Here is a 19,850-nt window from a genome sequence, read left to right on the forward strand (position 1 = left end):
ATGCAAAATGAATAAATATTATTAAAAAGTACAACATAAAAGAGAATTTGGAGAGTGTGCTGCAGGTCTAAAAGGGCAGATAGAAAAACAGAAACCGAACAGGAGAGAGAGAGAGAGTCTGTGTGGTAGGGGTGATGAGTAGACTTATTCTTCAAGCCAAGCTTCTTTTACAATCGCAATACCCCCGAAGACACAAGCACATTCCTACCTTGTAGCAAGGCTGACATCTTTGGTATTTTATAGGTTACACAATAGCAGTGGGAGACATTTGGACATTAACATAAATGGATTAATTTACCATTACTTTGGATCAAGTTAAAGGAAACGGCAGGGAGGCTTTCAGGACTAATATCTAAGACAATAGAAGAAGAGAGGAGCAGACGCCTGTTCTCTTAGGGCTTGAGACACAAACTAGGGCAGAAAGTATCATCATCCTTTCTGGTGTGAGTTTATTTTAAAATATATTTCACACAGGCAAAAGTGTGACACAAGTTTTGTGATTCAAAAATTACTAGGTCTGACTGCTCAAGAAATTCCTTAAAATGCCATTTATTTCAATCTTTGCAACAAGGCAAGTTTAAGAGGAGTCAAAGAGTTACAAAAAATCTAGCAGCTGAGGTCCTGTAGTTCTCATAGACTTCAGTGGGTCTGAGTGCTCAGCACTTCTGAGAATCAGGATCTTCAAGTTTATACATGAACCCCTCATCACATCATTACTGGATAACTATAGAGAATGAGGAATTTTATATCTGCAGCCAAATCCACGTTTATGGCAGGAGACATCATTGCAGTTATTCACTAGGGGGAACATGTGTCCAGCTTGCCTTACTCACACTGCTCTGGAACAAATGGAATCCTTGTAGTGCCTCTTTAAAAAGCTCTTCTGCTAATTATGTGCCTGCACAGCACAGTGATCAAGAAGCTAACAGAGACTGCACTCAAAGCTCACTTTTCATTCCAGCAGAACAAGATTGCTCACATTTTTCCAACAAAAGGAAGCTCTGTACTTGTAGAGAAAGCAAACAAAAGGGCATACAAAGCATAAGGCTAGCCAGCCTTCTTGCCTGTCCTCCACTCAGTTAGCTCACCCACCAGTTTTTGCTATCTGCTGGCTATCCTTCAGAACACTAACTGGTCAGCATAACACAAAACACCAGCAGGAAAAGCTAGCGCTCTCTCTCTTAAGAGAGGGCCAGAGCTCTAGAAATGTTCCAGGTACCTAACACATGGATCACCACTGGACAGTTATACACTTATTTCTTATTTTAAATACAGAGAAAGTGGTATCTGATGTACCAAAACTATGTGGTGACAACCGGAAAATGCTGAGTTTTTAATGGAGATCACTATCCTCAGAGAATGAAATACATTGCCTCAAGCCAATAACAAGGATGGGTCCCTCCAGGGCCCTGATGGGAAGCCCCGTGCGTACCCCTCCCTGCTCCAAGACTGTGCTAAAGGTCCCTCTCATCTTTTATATCTATCTGTCATTTCTCACTAATAGGTATTCGACACATTTGAGTCTCTCCCCCAAGCAGTGGCCAAAGAGTGAAGTACTCCCACCTTCCATAGCAGCAGCAATAGATTGTGTCAGTTCTTCTACTGGTCAAAGTCATCTATTTTTTTTCTTGTGATAAGCTAGCCACAAATGTATACAGTATTCCCAGCAAGGGAGCACCATCAATGTATATAACTGCTGTGACAGGGTCGGGCCGGATGGCTACAGGAGAGTAATAGGAGGCAGATATATTAGCCCCAGGTTAAGTAGGTCCCTTTTCCCTGGGTATGGTAACAGGGAAGGTTCCAGAACAATCAGGAACCTTCTGGAGACAATTAAGACAGACAGGCTGATTAGAACACCTGCAGCCAATCAAGAAGTTGCTAGAAACAGTTAAGGCAGGCTAATCAGGGCACCTGGGTTTAAAAAGGAGCTCACTTCAGTTTGTGGTGTGCGTGTAAGGAGCTGGGAGCAAGAGGCACTAGGAGTGGAGAGTGAGAATGCATACTATTGGAGGACTGAGGAGTACAAGCATTATCAGACACCAGGAGGAAGGTCCTATGGTGAAGATAAAGAAGGTGTTGGGAGGAGGCCATGAGGAAGTAGCCCAGGGAGTTGTAGCTGTCACACAGCTGTTCCAGGAGGCACTCTAGACAGCTGCATTCCACAGGGCCCTGGGCTGGAACCCGGAGTAGAGGGCGGGCCTGGGTTCCCCCCAAACCTCCCAACTCCTAGTCAGACACAGGAGGAGTTGAACTGGACTGTGGGTTCACGAAAACGGCCAAACTGAGGGCTGCCGTGAAGCTCCAAGGCGAGAAAATCCGCCAATAAGCGCAAGACCCACCAAGGTAGAGGAGGAACTTTGTCACACTGCATTATAATATTTTCACTACTAGTACAGTGCTCACTTTGCAAATATTTGTAATAAAAATAATATACTGTAAAAAGATTAAAAAGAGATCGTACAATCTACAAGTCAAAGCATGAAGGGGCATACCAATGTTTAGCATATCTGGCATGTAAATACCTTGCAACACTGGCTACATCAATGGCATGGGAACACCTGTTTTCACTTTCAGATTACATTGTAAATAAGAAGTGGGCAGCATTATATTGCGTAAATATAAAAAAAAACTTGTCTTAGTGATTGGCTGAACAAAAGGTAGGACCGAGTGGACTTATAGGCTCTAAAGTTTTATATTGTTTTGGTTTTGAGTGCAGTTATGGGGAAAAAATTTCTACATTTGTAAGTTGCACTGTCACAATAAAGAGATTGCACTACAGTGCTTGCATGAGGTGAATTGAAAAATACTATTTCTTTTATCTTTACAGTTCAAACATTTGTAATAAAAATAACAAAGTGAGCACTGTACACTTTGTATTCTGTATTGTAATTGAAATCAATATTGGAAAATGTAGAAAACATCCAAAATATTTATAATAAATTTAAATTGGTATTCTATTATTGTTTAACAGTGCAATTAAAACCGCAATTGTGACCTTTTAACTCTAGTTAATTTGTTTTGCGTTAATCACTTGAGTTAACTGCAATTAATTGACAGCTGTAATAATTACCCAAAGGAAAAAAATCTCTCTATTCTAGATTTCAACTTTTCATTCTGCACTGGATAAGCATTGGTTATAATTGTGCTGGACCAGGAACTGCACAGATAATTAGTCCCCATCCCAGCCCCATGCTCCCTCTTCCTTGCATGAGGATGGGATGTGGAACAACTTACTTCATTCCTTTTCATAGAGCAGGCCACTGTCTTTAAGCATGCCCAGCTAGATACTCTGGCCTGCGAACAGGGAGTTGGAGTGCAATGGAGCCAGGGCTCTGGCTGAGTGAGGGTTATGAAAAACTAGTTCATTGCACCCAACTTTCTCCCTCCCTTCACAAAACCATAGAACAAAGACAATCACAAATCACCCACACCACTAAGTAAGCTTTAGATGAAGTGCTACAGTTGTTAGCCACTAGTATGCATAGATAGATGAGAATTTGTTGGATAAAAAGTTGACAATTTTTAAGGCTCTGGTCCTACTGCTCAAAAGAATATTTCACAGTGCCGGTGTGTATCTTTTAAGCAGAAACAGTAAGTTTTATATAGTATGTGAGTAGCGTATGGTTTGGGCCAATTCACCATTGCCATTAAATCTATAAAGACCAACTGGTGTTTCATGGAAAACTTCTATATGGAGAGAATTCTTTGTCTTTTCCCCCCACTACTATTGTATGGAGTCTCTCTTTGTCGTTTCCCCCCATTACTGTTCCATGGAGCCAATATGCTGATCCAGGATTAAACCATGTTGGCTCAAATGAGCAGTTAGAGGGAAAGTTATAGTTTTCTTATAACTCTTCCCTCACCAAGATTTCACAGTTGTCAATGGTACTCACTCACGCTCTGAATAAAAAGAAAATTGTATTAGGCAGTAAACACAAAAAAGACTTTCTTTTAAAGGTAAACCTAAATAGTTTGATAAAATATTTAAATATAAACTACATATGGCGGAGAGGGGGAAGCACAAATTGAGGATCAAGTGACTGCCAAACAAAACCTTGGACACAATGTCAGAGGCCAGACAAAGACTTCAAGAAAGCAGCAGAAAAAGTTCTGCTAGGCAGAAAACATGACACTACATTGCATTACTTGGATTTTGGGGAATGTGCTCACTTATTCCAGACAAACTGTGGGCTTCATACTGCAACCACCTACTTGCATGGCTAGTCTTCAAGTATGACTTTGAAGGCACTATTAACATAAAGGTGTTGACAGGTCCTGGCCCTTAGGGCGGGTTCTGCTTTTACAGGGAAGATGTGCATACATTATTTATGGTTTTTCAAAAAGCCCCAAACCCTATTTTAGATGCATTCAGAGTGAAACACAAGCCAATCTAAGCCCCGGCAGAGTCTGTGTGCATGCATGCACGCATATACACAGGCTCACAATTACACGAGGCTAGATCACGCTCCCATTGAAGTCAATGGCTTCAATAATGCAGATTGTGTCCATACAGGCAAAAGGACTTCTGCTCACAGGTGTACTCATTACTCCTGCGCCAAAAATTAAAAATGCCGCATACAATATTTAAAAATTCTGCGTATTTTATTTGTCAAGACAACACAGTATAATCACACCAGTTTCAATTATTCTGGTAACTTATTTCAAAATACCTGTCAGAAAGTATGTCTGACAACAAAAAAGATTCCCTCCAAGAGTAGAGAGCTAAAGAAACCCCTACGACAACCTAATTCCTGTTTTTCCATTATGCTTTTGTTGGGCACCTGAATCTGGGTGTGTCACGTGCCAGCTGGGCACATCTTGGGGCAAAACTTTGCCCCTCTGGTCTCAGACACCCACACCCTCTCCCCGCAAGAGCCGAGCCATGGAGCGCCCAACTGGCTCAGACACTCACGTCCCCTACCCCTCACAACAGAGGGATCGAGAGAAACAGCCTGATGCAGGCTCCTGAGCTTTACGGAGTTTCCTGCATCCCACCTCTTTCATTCAGGACATGTTGGGAACTGCAGCTGCCCGGAACCCTTCAATTCCCCCTTTCCCCTGGCAGTGTCCTGTATTTGCGAGCTGGACAATGGGGCTCTGCTGGGTCCAGCAGACCCTAATGGCAGCCAGCAGCATCAATGCTGCAGGGAAAAAAGAAATTCTGTGCAGAACATTAATTCTGCACAAATTCTGCATTGGGCAGCGGAGCAGAATTCCCCCAGGAGTAATGCATGTAGTCTTAGTACTCTGAGTCAAGAATAGAGGAGATAAATTCCATTCTTAGCTGCATGCACTCTGACTTCAAGGGGAGTTGCACAGCAACATTTGAGAGTTGAGCTCAGCCATAATGGAGAATTTTTAATTCTGGTTATATTGTATTAAGCATTCTCATCTGACCATTTCATTGTGTCCTAGGATACACCCTGACTTTTGTTGATTAAGTTTTCTTCTTATCACTGATCAAAACAACCAGGTATGTGACTGTAAGAGGAGTATACCAGTGGTCTCCAAACTGGGGTGCACACCCCCTAGGGGCTGCACGAGATGATCCCAGGGGGTGTGCGGCACCAGGAGTGCCGCCGGACAGCACTCTGCCGTTTTTTTTCTTCTGCAGCAGCTCTGCACGTCCACGGCTGGTGTTCCCCTCCGGCAGCCTGCCTGCAGTAAGTCTTCCGTTCTTCTTCCATCGGTAGCGCATCTGCAGCAGGTCTTCCGTTCTTCTTCCATCGGCGGTGCGCCTGTGGCTGGTCTTCCAGTCTTCACCCTGGGGTGCGTGAGCCAAAAAGTTTGGAGACCACTGGAGTACACTATCACTAGAGCCCTACGTATTTTGCAAAGGAAAAATATCATAAACCAAAAAAAAAAATGTAAAAAGATAAAAATAAAAATAAAATCACAAAACAAAAGCCTCACCCCCCAGCAGCAGCTTCTGACCCCATGGTATGGGCCTGGCTCCCAGCGACAGGCATTGCAAACTAGTGCCTGGGATCCAAGCGCTGCTCAGATTTGGCCTGGTCACCCCTCCATCATCATGTAACCCTCCTCCCGCCAGGGGGACATCCTGACCCTCCCCAGGGCTACCCCCAGGGGGACTATTGGGTGGTTGGGTTCAGTTGGAGAGGGGTATATTCAAGAGCTATTGTTCTGTGCTTGCTTTTAATTCCTAAAACCTTTCAATACCATGGAATAATTCTTAATAGAATGATGTGTATAGACAGACTGGAATTTATACACTATTCTTATTTATATGGTCATTGAGGTATTTTATTAATCTAAATGTACTTAAAAAAATGAAACAAAATTTTTAATGACTAAAACAAAACACCACAAAATTCCCCCCAAATCAAATGAAAAATAATAAAAAATAAAAAATTTCACAAGGCTTTTACTATAGCTGGTATGCAGCGAAGTAGCACTCTTTAATATAAAAAAGGAATGTCCAAACTACACAAACATTTAGTTTGAATGTAGCTAGATACATTTTTGTCTTGGATCTTCCTCTTTTTCACCCTCAATCTGAAGTTTAGGTGTTTTTTTTCCTCCTCAGAGAAACCCATTTTTTCCTCCTTAATTACTTTTCTACATGACCTTTCTACAGGAAGCACTCCCTAATAATTAATTAGAAATTATTTTTTAAATGACCAGTGATGAAATTATCCAACCAGATCTGCTGAAGGCAATCTAAGTAAGAGGATCAAAGTTGTGCTACTTAAAATGCAGATGATTTGTTTCCCTTGTTATGAACAAATAAAATGGACGATTTAATGAAACAGAAATCAAATTAAGCCCACTATCCTGATTTACTTTTTATGCATAAGATTATCCGCACTGGACAGACTCTTGGAAATAAAATGGGGATGATTTTTAAAATTACCACTCAAATAGCCTAGTTGTAATAAATACCATTCCTAATAAAAATTAGTTTTCATTCAGCTAATGATTTCTTCTGCAGTGGCTGTGATTTCACACAGGATGGCACTGTCTATAAATGAAGATGTAGGGTCCAAAAGCAAAAGCATGTGTTAGAGAGAATGGGATAGGACATTAAGCTATTAAACTATAAATGTGCTGTATGTGATATTCAAATATAGCTAACATGGTTATTTCTAAAACTAATTTCTTTAGACACTTTAAAAGGCACTTGCTCTCACTGAGAATTAAGTCCACAGCACACTTATGAAATTAACCTTTACATTCTTCTTCTGAGTAAAGAAGCCCCAATTTTCTTCAAGTGTGTAAATGGCCACTTTTTATTCTGATAAGTGAAAAACTATAGGATTTTCTTGAAACTGGCAGCAAAAATTACTAGGCTGCAACCAGCATAAGAAATTTAAGTCTAACAAGAAGGTGGTGTTTCGTTTTGTTTTTTTTTAAAAGGAAAAGCCATAAGCCATGAAAATACAACTTAGAAAATTCCTATTTGACAATCAATATAACATCAGAAGTGCCACTCTATAATACAGAAATGCTATTTTTTCTTGCCACAAATACACAGGAGTTTAACAATTCTTAGGAATAAGTGAATATTACAATACTGGTTTTGAAGTTGCTAGGCAACACCAATAATTGAATGTCCATGCTCTGAGATCATACCTTCATTACTCTTCCACTCTTACAGCATTTGTTGTATGGCATTCAGAAGTAGCGTAGTTAAATCTTGCCACTATTTTAGTAACGTCATCAGTATTTGGCAAAGAGAAAACAATTTGGTTTGTTTCAGACCACTGACTATCAGAAAAATACACATTTTATTACATGGAATCTATAATATTTCTGCCAAAAAAAACCCCCCAACCAAACAAACCCCAGCATCCCAAAAGTTATTGTTCAATGCATGACTGAAGTTTGAACAGAGTGCTGTGGTTTTCCTTTGTTACTTTTGTCTTAATTATATAAGGGAGAAACTGAATAAAATTACCTGCCTAATATTTAACAAAAGCACATACCATTTTTCTTTACTTAGTAATTTTAACAGCATCTGAGGTGGGGAGGGGCACATTGTATACAAAAGTTATTTCCATCGTTTCTTTTCACCCCTGAAACCCAGAACAGAAAAGGCTTATTAAAGAAAATCTCTATTACACATAAATCAGTTATATTTCAAATGGGAAAGCTTGGCTCTGCCTTCCCCATCTCAATGTCTGATTCTGGGTTTATATGAAACAGTCCCTTTAACATTTGCTTTATCACATGTTATTGACTAATTTCAATAAATACATTATTATATAAATAATATTAAGTAAATCCATAAACCCCTGAAACTCTAACTCCTCCAGTCCAAAGACCTCAAAGCACTTTACATCCTTTAATCCATTCAGCTTCACACCACACCTGTGAGGTAGTTATGCATTATCTTTATTTTACAGATTTGGAAACTGAGGCAGAAACACATTAAGAGATGATTAGCACCTGAAACTCCCTTTGATGTCAGTTTGAGTTGCAGGTGATCAGTGGTTTCAGGATCAGGCCTAGAGTTTGTAGTACCATTGACTAGAGTACTATTTCACTTAGAATTATTAACTGATAGTTAGCCTATGTGACACAGGAAGAATGTCCTCATACTCTGAGACCCTTCCAGCTTTACCCTCGACACTTCCCCAGCTTCTATCCTCAGGCAGCTCCGCTACTCAGCTCCACTCCCTTCCCACCCTTACAGCTTCCAATACCTCCCCACAACATAACACCTCTGCCCCCGGCACCACCCCCCTCTCCCAGTCTCAAATCCAATGTCTATCTCCCCTCTATACCACACACATTTGTGTTGGGAGGCAACTAGGGAATAGGGAAACTGGAAGTCTGGCATCCTGAAAGGGGCAGACCTATTATTGCTGTGTACTGGCTGCAGTGTATAGCGGTTGTGCATTAGTGAAATCAGTATTGCTGTATGGAGGAATAGTGTATATGACATTCCTGGTCTTAAAGTTTATTTCCTTGCTTTTGCAGTTTTGCATTAGATAGGTTGTGTTCACCAACTTTACCACCACATTGTTTGGGCATATTAATATATTTTAGCATCAACTTTGTTCCTTGTCTGTCTTCTTTCTCATCCCTCCTTCGCTATACATCACCATAACATTCATGCTTCTGACTCATTTGCTATGCCACAAAATCGCGGTCACTATTGTTCCAGCAATATATATGGTATATCGGGGGGGGGGGGGACCTTTCATATCACTTCTAGTTTTGAAAGCTCTACTCTGTACTTTAGAAAGTACAATAAAACACACATTGCATGTTAATAAAACACAACCACAAATGCCTATGACCCATGGTCTTAATTACACTCCTCCAAAGGGATCATGCTAGCCAAAACCTCCCTCAGAGAGCTAAACATGTGAGGCATCAGCAAAGAACTTCTCCCCTCTTCCCCCACTGAAGCAGAGATCTGTCTACTACTCTGCAATTATATTTGCATCTATTATATTATGTAGGCTTCTTACACGATTAAAAAGCTGTTTTTGGTAACTGCCATTTCTATGGCAACACTCAGAAAGAACAGAATTCTTTGAAAGCAGTTAAACTGTATTCCTTAGTGTATTTAATCTTTAAAAGAGGAATTTAACCTTGACAGTTTTGAGATTAAAAAGAAAGTCAAAATCAAGTTGTCAAAGAGCTTGTAAACTACAGAAGTAATACACAGTGTAAGCTAGGAACTTTATAGAGGCTGATTTCCTCTTCACAATTTGCAAGAGAATTTCCATATGCTCAGCTAACCTGACAGTTCCTGGCGATACAGTAGCCAGAATTTTGAATCTGGTTATACAGACTGGTTTAGCTTATAAGATATTTGGGGTAGGGAACAGGTCTTCTTGTGTGTGCGTGCAGTACCCAGCACCATGGTGCTCTAATCCTGGCTCGGGCCTTTGGGCACTACTATAATACAAATAGTTACCATAATAAGTGGACTATATTATAATCACATACAGAGAGGTTTTGGTATTCAGTGGGTTTTGTTGGGATGCTGAAAGACCAAAGTGTGTGAAATCCCATAGGAAGTAAACCACTGTATGTGCAGTAATTACCTCTTGCAGTCCAATTATCCTTGATTTACAGTACGTCTACATAGCAACTACACACCCGTGGCTGGCCCCGAACCATCCGACTCAGGCTCGCAGGGATGTTTCATTGCTGTGCAGACTTCCGGACTTGGGCTGGAGCCCAGGCTCTAGAATCTGTGAGGTGGGAGTATCCCAGATCTCGTGCAGAACCTGGAGGTTTACGCAGCAATGAAACAACCCTGCAGCCAGTCTCTCACAAGTCTGGCCCAAGTCAGCTGTTATAGGCCAGCCGCACGTTTTTCTTTGCTATACAGCAGTGGTCCCCAACCTTTCTGTTGCTATAGCATATTCATGTTCCCAGAAGACCATGGCGGGCGCCCAACTACCAGCCGCCAAAATACCGCCGAGATGCGGCGGCATCAAGAAGTGCCACCGCCGAAATGCCGCTGAGAAACGGCGGCATTTCGGCGGCTGGTTGTCCGGTGGCAGCACTCCTCGACAGCAGGTCGTCCAGCGGAAGCGCTCCCTTCTCAGTAGGCGGGCACATATAAAGGCCCCGGCGGGCACCATGGTTTTGGGGACCACTGCTATATAGACATACCTTTCAAGACTATTCATATAAAATCAACAGACTTTCCAGAGAACTGTAAATTATCAATCCCACCAAAGATTGCAAACAATTCACTTTAAGAGAAAAAAATTCTAGATTCCTATCTTAATGTCTGAGATATTTTCTAAAATATTCCCCCAGGACCTATGCCTCACCAGATGTTCCCAGTTGTTCCTCTCCCAGTCACTTATCACACCAAAAGCTCACTGCATCCACCACAGCTCTCACTAAGATAATTTTTGATTGGTCAGTATCACAGTAAATAAACCTGCCAAATACATAAGACCTTATGTGGACAGTGTGATTTGCCTATACCTGTCACAGAACATGTGAATGCAGCAAGTCTCCTCTCAGTCCAGCTGAATCTCCTAGACTCCCCATAAGATGTTTAATCAGGGGATTCACCAGTTGATTGCTTTAGAATAATTTGCAGTATAACAGACAGCTGGAATCTACAATAAGCTATTTTAATTCTTCAGTGCTCTAGAATCTTCCTCAGCATGTGACAGTGTTCACAGTAAATAAAAAGTAAGAATTACTTTACTTAGTAAAAACAAATAAAGGCCTACTTCATATTTATATTTAATGAGCTTTTCTGTGGCACTCATAACACCAGTGTCTGTGCATTCATGTATTTATCAGCATAACACCCATTTGAGGGTAGGAAGTATTATCCTCATTTTACAGATGAGGAATCAAGACACGATGAAACCCTGACCCCACTGAAATCAATAGACATTTTGCCAATGACTTAACTGGGGTGAGATTTTCAAAGGTATTTAGGCATATGAAGATGCAGATAAGCACCTAGCAGGATCATATGCAGTCAAAGCACTAAGCACCATACCAGTGTATAAAACATCCCCAAGATACTTTTCTTCCTTTCACATTGCTATCCTTTACATTAATGCATGGTTGAGTTTTCATTCATCAGGGAATGCGTTCTGTTCTCTGCGTAGAAGCTGGTAAGTTAAAGACAACAAGGTTATGTCCAAGATGTATGTTAAGTGTTCAGGGAAAAGGAAATACACTGAAACATGACACTGAGATACATTCAGTTTCATTTAAACATTAGTGCATGAGAGAACACAAATATTTTACTAAGGGAAAAAAGGAAAAAAAGTTTTAACCTCCTCACCCCTGAATCCTTTGCCATTACATCCAGGACAGCCACATGTGACAATTTGGGGTTAAGGTGTTAATTGGATGTACCAAAAACTTCACTGAGGGACCAATCCTGATCTCTACATTATGAACTCTGGGATATCTACTTATGCATTGCCACATACTTGGAAAAATTAGACACCAAACACACATTTACAAGCACTTTCACATTACACAGAGAATAGGACTTAGTACAGGGTGGGGCAAACTACAGCCTGTGAGCTGTTTTAAGCTGGCCCGCGAGCTCCCGCTGGGGAGTGGGGTCTGGGTCTTGCCCCGCTCTGGTGCTCCAGCCAGGGCGCCAGGTCGGGGGCTACACCACACAGCTTGGCCCTGTTCCGGTGCTCCAGCCGGGGCGCCAGGGCAGGGGCCACACCACACGGCTTCTGGAAGCTGCGGCATGGCCCCGCTCCAGGGCGCAGGGTCGGGGGCTGCACTACGCGGCTCTCAGAAGCAGCATGCCCCCGCTCTGGCGCTCTAGCAGGGTCAGGGGCCACTTGATGCATGGGAGCCAAAGAAGGGAAATGTCACTGCTTCCAGGAGCCACTTGAAGTAAACACCGCTCTGAACCTGCACTGCTGAGCCTCTCCCCACGCCCCAACCCCCTGCCCTGATCCCCCTCCTGCTCTCCAAACCCCTCGATCCCAGCACAGAGCACCCTCCTACACCCCAAACCTCTTATCCCCAGCCCCACCCCGGAGCCTGCACCCCCAGTCGGAACCCACACCTCTGCCCCAGCCCTGATCCCTCTCCCACCCTCCGAACCCCTCAGTCCCAGCCCAGAGCACCCTCCTACATCCCAAACTTCTCATCCCCAGCCCCACCCCAGAGCTCGCACCCCCAAGAGCACTCACCCTCTCCCGCACCCCAACCCCGATTCTGTGAGCATTCATGGCCTGCCATACAATTTCTATTCCCCAATGTGGCCCTCACGCCAAAAAGTTTGCCCACCCTGACTTAGTACTTGAAAAGTAAACTGATTGACCCCAAGGATTCCTCACTGAAACAAATAAAAACCAAAAAGTGAAGCAGAAGCCAGTCAAATGGTAAGAACATAAAAGTGGCCATACTGGGTCAGACCACTTGTCCACCTAACCCAGTATCCTGTTGTCTGAGAATGGACAATGCTAGAGGCTTCACAGGGAATGAATGGACCAGGGCAATTTCAAGTGATCCATCCCGTCATCCATGTCTAGCTTTAGGGATACCCAGAGAAAGGGGTTGCGTCCCTGACCATCCTGGCTAATAGCCATTGATAGAGCTATTCTCCATGAACCCAATTATACTTTTGGCCTTCTCAACATCATCTGGCAATGAGTTCCATAGGTTAACTGTGCATTCTGTGAAGAAGTACTTCTTTTTGTTTGAAACCTGCTGCCTATTAATGTCATTAGGTGATCCCCAGATCTTGTGTTAGGTGAAAGGGTAAATAACACTTCCTTATTCACCTTCTCCACACCATCATGATTTTATAGACCTCTATCATATCCCCCCTTAGTCGTCTCTTTTCTAAGCCCAACAGTCCCAGTCTTTTTAATCTCTCCTCTGGAAGTTGTTCCATACCCCTAATCATTGTAGTTGCCCTTCTCAGTATCTTTTCCTATTCTTTTTTAATGGGGCAATCAGAACTTCATGCAGTACCATGGATTTATATAGTGACACTACGATATTTTGTTTTATTATCCATCACTTTCCTAATAGTTCCATTGCACATTGAGCAGATATTTTCAGAGAACTATCCACAATGACTCCAAGATCTCTGAGTGGTAGCAGCTAATTTAGACCCCATCATTTTGTACGTATAGTGCATTACTTTCACTGAATTTCATCCGCCGTTTGGCTGCCCAGCCATCCTATTTAATGAGATCCCTTTGTAATTCTTCTCAGTCAGCTTTGGACTTAATTATCTTGAGTAATTTTGTGTCATCTTCAAGTTTTGCCACTGTTCACCCTCTTTTCCAGATCATTTATGATAACAGCACAGGTCCCAGTACAGATTCTTGGGGATCTCGCTATTTACCTCACTTCATTATGAAACCAATAATTTATTCCTATCCTTTGTTTCCTGCCTTTTAACCAGTTACTAATCCATCAGAAGACCTTTCCTCTTATCCCATGACTGCTTAGTTTGCTTAAGAGCCTTTGGTGAGGGACCTTGTTAAAAGGCTTTCTGAAAGTCCAAATACACTAGATCAACTGCATCATCTTTGTCCACATGCTTGTTGACACCCTCAAAGAATTCTAATAAATTGGTGAGGCATGATTTCCCTTTACAAAAGCTGTGTTGACTTGTCAACATATTGGTATTCAGGTGTGTGACAATTCTGTTCTTTATTATAGTTTCAACCAATTTGCCTGGTTCTGAAGTTAGGCTTACTGGCTTTTAATTGCCAAGATCACCATGGGAACATTTAAAAAAAAAAAGTCAGTATTACATTACCTACCCTCCAGTCATCCGGGGCAGAGGCTGATTCAAGCAATAAGTTACATACCACAGTTTGTAGTTCTGCAATTTCATGTTTGAGTTCTTTCAAAACTCTTGGGTGGATATCATCTGGCCGTGCTGACTTATTACTGTGAATTTATCAATTTGTTCCAAAACCTCCTCTATGGACACCTCAATCTGGACAGTTCCTCACATTTGTCACTAAAAAGAATTTCTCACATGTGGTGACCTCTCTAGCATCAGCTGCGGTGAAGACTGATGCAAAGAATTCACTTAGCTTCTTTGCAATGGCCCGTCTTCCTTGAGTTCTCCTGTTAGTGTTCCGATCTCCAGTGGCCCCCTACAGTTCTGCCTGTCTCTCTCTCCCTGTGTGTGGAACTGGAAGCTTTTCAGAGAATGCTAACATGGAGGCCTTGGACTTTAATCTCTTAAGTAGCAGCCTAAATTTGGCCTTTCTCCTACCTTTTTCCTGTCATTTGTACCTACATGTACCATGACCACCAGCTCCTCCCCAGCACTGCATATAACCTGTCTAAATATCTCATGAAATCTGCAACCTTTACACCCGCTAGGCAATTTACCATGCTGTTCTCACAGTCATCACAAACCCAACTATCTATATTTCTAATAACTGAATCACCCATTGCTATTACCGGTCTCTTCCCAATAACTGGGGTATCCTCAGTGCAAGAGGATACCATGCCACCATTTGGAAGTAGGGTCCCAACCGTGTCCAGTATGCACTGGATATAACCGACTGGGAGTAACTGGTGACACAAAAGTGGTGTTTGAGCCGCCCAGTCCTTTAGCTGGTTCTGTGTTGGCTGCCTATTGCCACAGCTGTGCCATTAGGTTAGCAGGGTATTGCTGGAGCACTGTGAAGCTGGAAGGGGGATGATGTTCAGATCACTACACAACCTAGGGATTCCTCAGGTAGAAGAGTACCAGCATAAAGCAAGAGGAGGCAGGGTTACAGATCTCGCACAAATACTTTAGGCTCACTCCTCAGCTGAGGCAAAGATCTGCTCTGCGCACCTGGGCTGAGGGAATAAAAGGTGGCTCTAAGCCCTCTTTGCAACTTTTCAGTCCTAGTACGGGCTGGGGTCCTCTTTGGCCCCTTCCCCACAAGTAGGCTCAAGCCTGCCCTAACTTGTGCTGGCTGCATTGGCCCCCAAGGGCCATAGATCATAGAAGCACAGCAGCACTCTGTCATACCCCTTTCCTCCACTCCTGCTACAGGCTGCAAAGACAGGCTCAACTGGCTCTCTGCCATCTAGGTTTTCCCTCATGCTGGTGGAATCCCTCAGCTGGCCAAGTGAGCTGGCTTGACAGCCCCTTTGCATCACCAGAGCCATAATGAACAAAGGGCCTGTAGCAAAGGCCAGGATCTGACCCTCTAAATTCAGGAGATGGATTTTTGTTCTTGTCTTTAGTTTCAGGCACCCAGCAGTAGTTTGTGTTATAGACTCTCTTTGGAAAATTTTCAGTAGCTAATTATTTTCACACTGTGATTTGGAAATTGGGGTATATGCCAGAAATGAAAATTATTAAATATATTACAATACAATGATTTAAATGGTCCTTTCCTGACATTCTCAATAGAAGAAAACAGCAAAAATTTGCTAGGGCAAGGCTTAGTTTTTGTTCCACATTCATGTGTTTTGCATTATTACTGTATGCAATATAGTTGACTCTAAAAAGCTTAAATACTTCTCACTTCTCTGGCAGGGGGAGAGAAATATTAGACATGTTTCATCCTCTGGATTCAATAAATTTTGCTGGGAAAACGTTGTCCTAATACAAATCCAGTGGCTTCTAGACTCGAAACACAGGAATTTTCATGGCTTCTTCAGAGTGGAGATTGGAGGGATGACTCTCTACATATCGCAATGGCCAAAATTGACAGTTTTTTAGGTTGTTTGCCATGGGCAGTCTGCATTTTTGTTAACATAAGCTCTACCCTGTGGAGGGATTCGGGGGAAAACAGAGCATAGTTAAGTGAAAGCTGTTCCAGTGACACTGGTGGAATGGGAAGTCAGAAAAACCATTCTGATAACAATCTGCTTTATAAAAGGGAGTACTTGTGGCACCTTAGAGACTAACCAATTTATTTGAGCATAAACTTTCGTGAGCTACAGCTCACTTCATCGGATGCATACTGTGGAAACTGTTTCCACAGTATGCATCCGATGAAGTGAGCTGTAGCTCACGAAAGCTTATGCTCAAATAAATTGGTTAGTCTCTAAGGTGCCACAAGTACTCCCTTTCTTTTTGCGAATACAGACTAACACGGCTGTTACTCTGAAACCTGTCAATCTGCTTTATCTATTTCATACTGTCCAAATAGGATGTTTCATTACTAAACAAATGTACTGATTTGAATGCATGGCACATTATGCAAATTAATGCAGCAGTACCTTTGAATACTTAATAAAATAAACAGCAACTAATTATGCCCAACTTTATTTTCATGATGGTACTCTGTACTCTTCAGCAACTGTTAATACTGGGAATAGCAGGCACAGGTGCATTAACAGTATGGAGTCATGTCTTCTAAAGATATGCCAAAATGGAGGTCCATTATCTTTCTGTGTTAGCGAATGTGTGTTTGGTATTTATGGGGATTGTAGGTTTCTTTTGAATCTCAGACAACACTGGGAGTTACTTTTACTTAATATTACAGATTTATATTATAACTTTGAAAGTAAGGGATATTTGGAAGAAATTTATCAAAGTTGTCTTGCCATTTCTCTTTTAAGGTTTTCCTTGGTCCTGTCACAATCTTGCAGATTGCTACATTTTTCTCTCTTTATACATAAAAAAACCTGAGATTTTAGATTGATTACACTCCTGATGGGCAACCCCATACAGATCCTTGATTTCAACAGGATGTACACCCACATAACTGAAGGAAGAATTGGGTTCCCAGTGTTCTTGGCCATGACACTTCTGACCCAGGACTCCTTCCTGGAGTCTATTAAATGATGTTCCTATTCAGCCAGAAGTGGTGGGGTTGTGTACTATGGTCCTTGTCCCCACTACCCAAATGAGCTCTTGATCCTCCTTCTGTACCACTTCCAGTCTCTGCCAGCTAGAGAGATGAAGGAGTATAACTTTAAATTCCCTGATTGTTCTGAACGAAAATCAGTGCAGGAACACTTTTCTTATGGTTTGTAAGTCATCCCCCCACCAGCTTCAAAGTCTCCAGCAATACCCTACTAGCCTCATGGCACATCTGTATAGGCAGCCAATACAGAATCAGCCAAAGGATTGAGAGGGCTCGAACAGCCCCTTTTTGTGGCACAAGTTACCCCCATTCAATTACATCCAGTGCACACTGGACTCAGCTGAACATAAGAATGGCCATACTAGGTCAGACCAATGATCCCGCTAGCCCAGTACCCTGTCTTCCGATAGCATCTGGTACCAGGTGCTTCCGAGGGAATAAACAGAACAAGGCAGTTATCAAGTGATTCATCCTCTGTTGTCCAGTCCCAGCTTCTGGCAGTCAGAGGTACAGGGACACCAAGAGCATTGGATTCCATCTCTGACCATCTTGCCTAAAAACCACTGATAGACCTATCCTCCATGAATTTATCTAATTCTTGGTGGAACCCAGTTATACTTTTGGCCTTGACAACATCCCTGACAATGAGTTCCAGAGACTGACTGTGTGTGTTGTGTAGAGAAATACTTCCTGTTGTTTTAAACCTGCTGCCTATTAATTTCATTGGGCAACCCCTGGTTCTTTGTGTATTCACTTTCTCCACACCATTCATTATTTGACAGACATCTAGCATATTCGCTCATAGTTGTCTCTTTTCCAAGCTGAACAATCTCAGTCTTTTTAATTCCTCCTCATATGGAAGCTTTTCCATATCCCCATTCATTTTTGTTGCCCTTCTCTGTACTTTTTCCAATTCTAATATATCTTTTTTTGAGATGGGGTGACTAGAATTGCATGCAGGGTTGAATGTGTGTGCGTACCATGGATTTATATAGTGGCATTATGACATTTTCTATCTTATTATCTATCCCTTTACTAGTGGTTCCTAACTGTCTATTAGCTTTTTTTTTTTGACTGCCACTGCACACTGAGTGAATGTTTTCAGAGAACTATCCCCAATGACTCCATGATCTCTTTCTTGAGTGGTATCAGCTAATTTAGACCCCATCATTTTGTATGTATAGTTGAGATTATGTTTTCCAAGGCACACTACTTTGCATTTATCAACAATAAGTTTCATCTGCCACTTTGTTGGCCAGTCACCAGTTTTGTGGGTATTTAGTCCTTTATATGCAATAGTGAAAAACGAAGAGTTTTTACTGAACCACTATTGAGACATGGAAGTTTAGTCATAAATCAGCAGTCACCTTTAAAATCAAAATCATAATCTTTTACAGTAACTAGCAGTGAGCCATGCTATAGTTATAATGCAGCAGACAGGAAGGATTAGGGATGGACAGCTTCTTGTGCGGAAAGTGAATGAGTCAGTCTTCCCATTCTTCTTTTGAACAAGTGAAAAACAGAACAGTTTCTAGAATCACAAATCAAAACCAATTTCAGGAAGAACCTGAATGTGTTTTACTACTGCTAACTGTGCCATAAAAAGCAGGTCAAGTAGGAGTTAAGAGAAGGATTTTCAAATTAGCTGGGGGTAAACAGAAAACTAGCTATTCCACACCTTGTGTAAAAATCTCAAAGTCTTCTCCATTACATTCTTTGCATTTGATCTGAACATAATAAAGAATGATATGCCTTCTGTAGTAAGTTCTACAGGTTGTTCAGAGTCTTTTCTAAATAAATCCTCTTAATTTTTTTCCTAACAGATCTTCTCTAACTGATTTTTTTCTATTAGGAACGACACTTGAAAACCCAAGATCCACCTTCAGTTAATAGAGGCAGGAGATAAGCCAAATGCTCATTTGAGTTAAAAATGGTTTCATGCTTGTTCTTCTATTTCTGAAATCTACAAGATATCATAATTTAAGACAAATCTCTCACCTGCCAGGAGCACCTAAACACTTTTACAGTCCCTCCAACTCAGACAGGACATTGGGCACCCATCCCACAATGCACTCTACCTGTACAGAAGTTGACTGGGCCAATCTATTTTGGTTATACTGGATCTATTTGGTCACACAGAAATAGGCAGCTTTAAGATGTCTGGGTCCCAGCACATATTTATCTCTCTCCAGAAATCCATACTTCTGACTTCCCACTTTTCTTTCTTTCTAATCTCTACTTTTCTCCTCTTCCATTCCTCTTTCTCCTCATCCTGAAATTGCTTCTCAATCAGATAAACCATTCAGGAGCCAATTAAATAATTCAAGGTGAAATTCACCCCTGTACAAAGGTCCAGCACAAAGCACATAAACTCTCATAGTTTGAAGCGGTACAAATCTTAAGTATGGTTTGCATAATGTATATGCCTTCTGCTGGCTTTCTGTCAAGGGATGAATTTCATGGAGCAACAGACAATTCAGTGCATTTTGTTTGACAGTGTAGGTACATGGCATTCCTCATCCTTTCAAAGTGTTCAGTGGCTCTCATTTGCTCACAACTGATTTTTGTTAATCTAGATGTACAAAACCCTTCCAGATGTTGAAATCTACGTTAGATAACTTA

General features: G+C 41.8%; 1 protein-coding gene across 3 annotated transcripts in view; it reads right to left on the reverse strand.

Annotated features, from left to right (window-relative positions):
* The window catches only part of FAM171A1 (family with sequence similarity 171 member A1), a 139,229-nt gene that overhangs the window by 10,704 nt on the left and 108,675 nt on the right, over positions 1–19,850 (reverse strand). The window lies entirely within an intron of this gene.

This window comes from Lepidochelys kempii, chromosome 2, assembly GCF_965140265.1.
Source record: "Lepidochelys kempii isolate rLepKem1 chromosome 2, rLepKem1.hap2, whole genome shotgun sequence".
Lineage (NCBI taxonomy): Eukaryota > Metazoa > Chordata > Testudines > Cheloniidae > Lepidochelys > Lepidochelys kempii.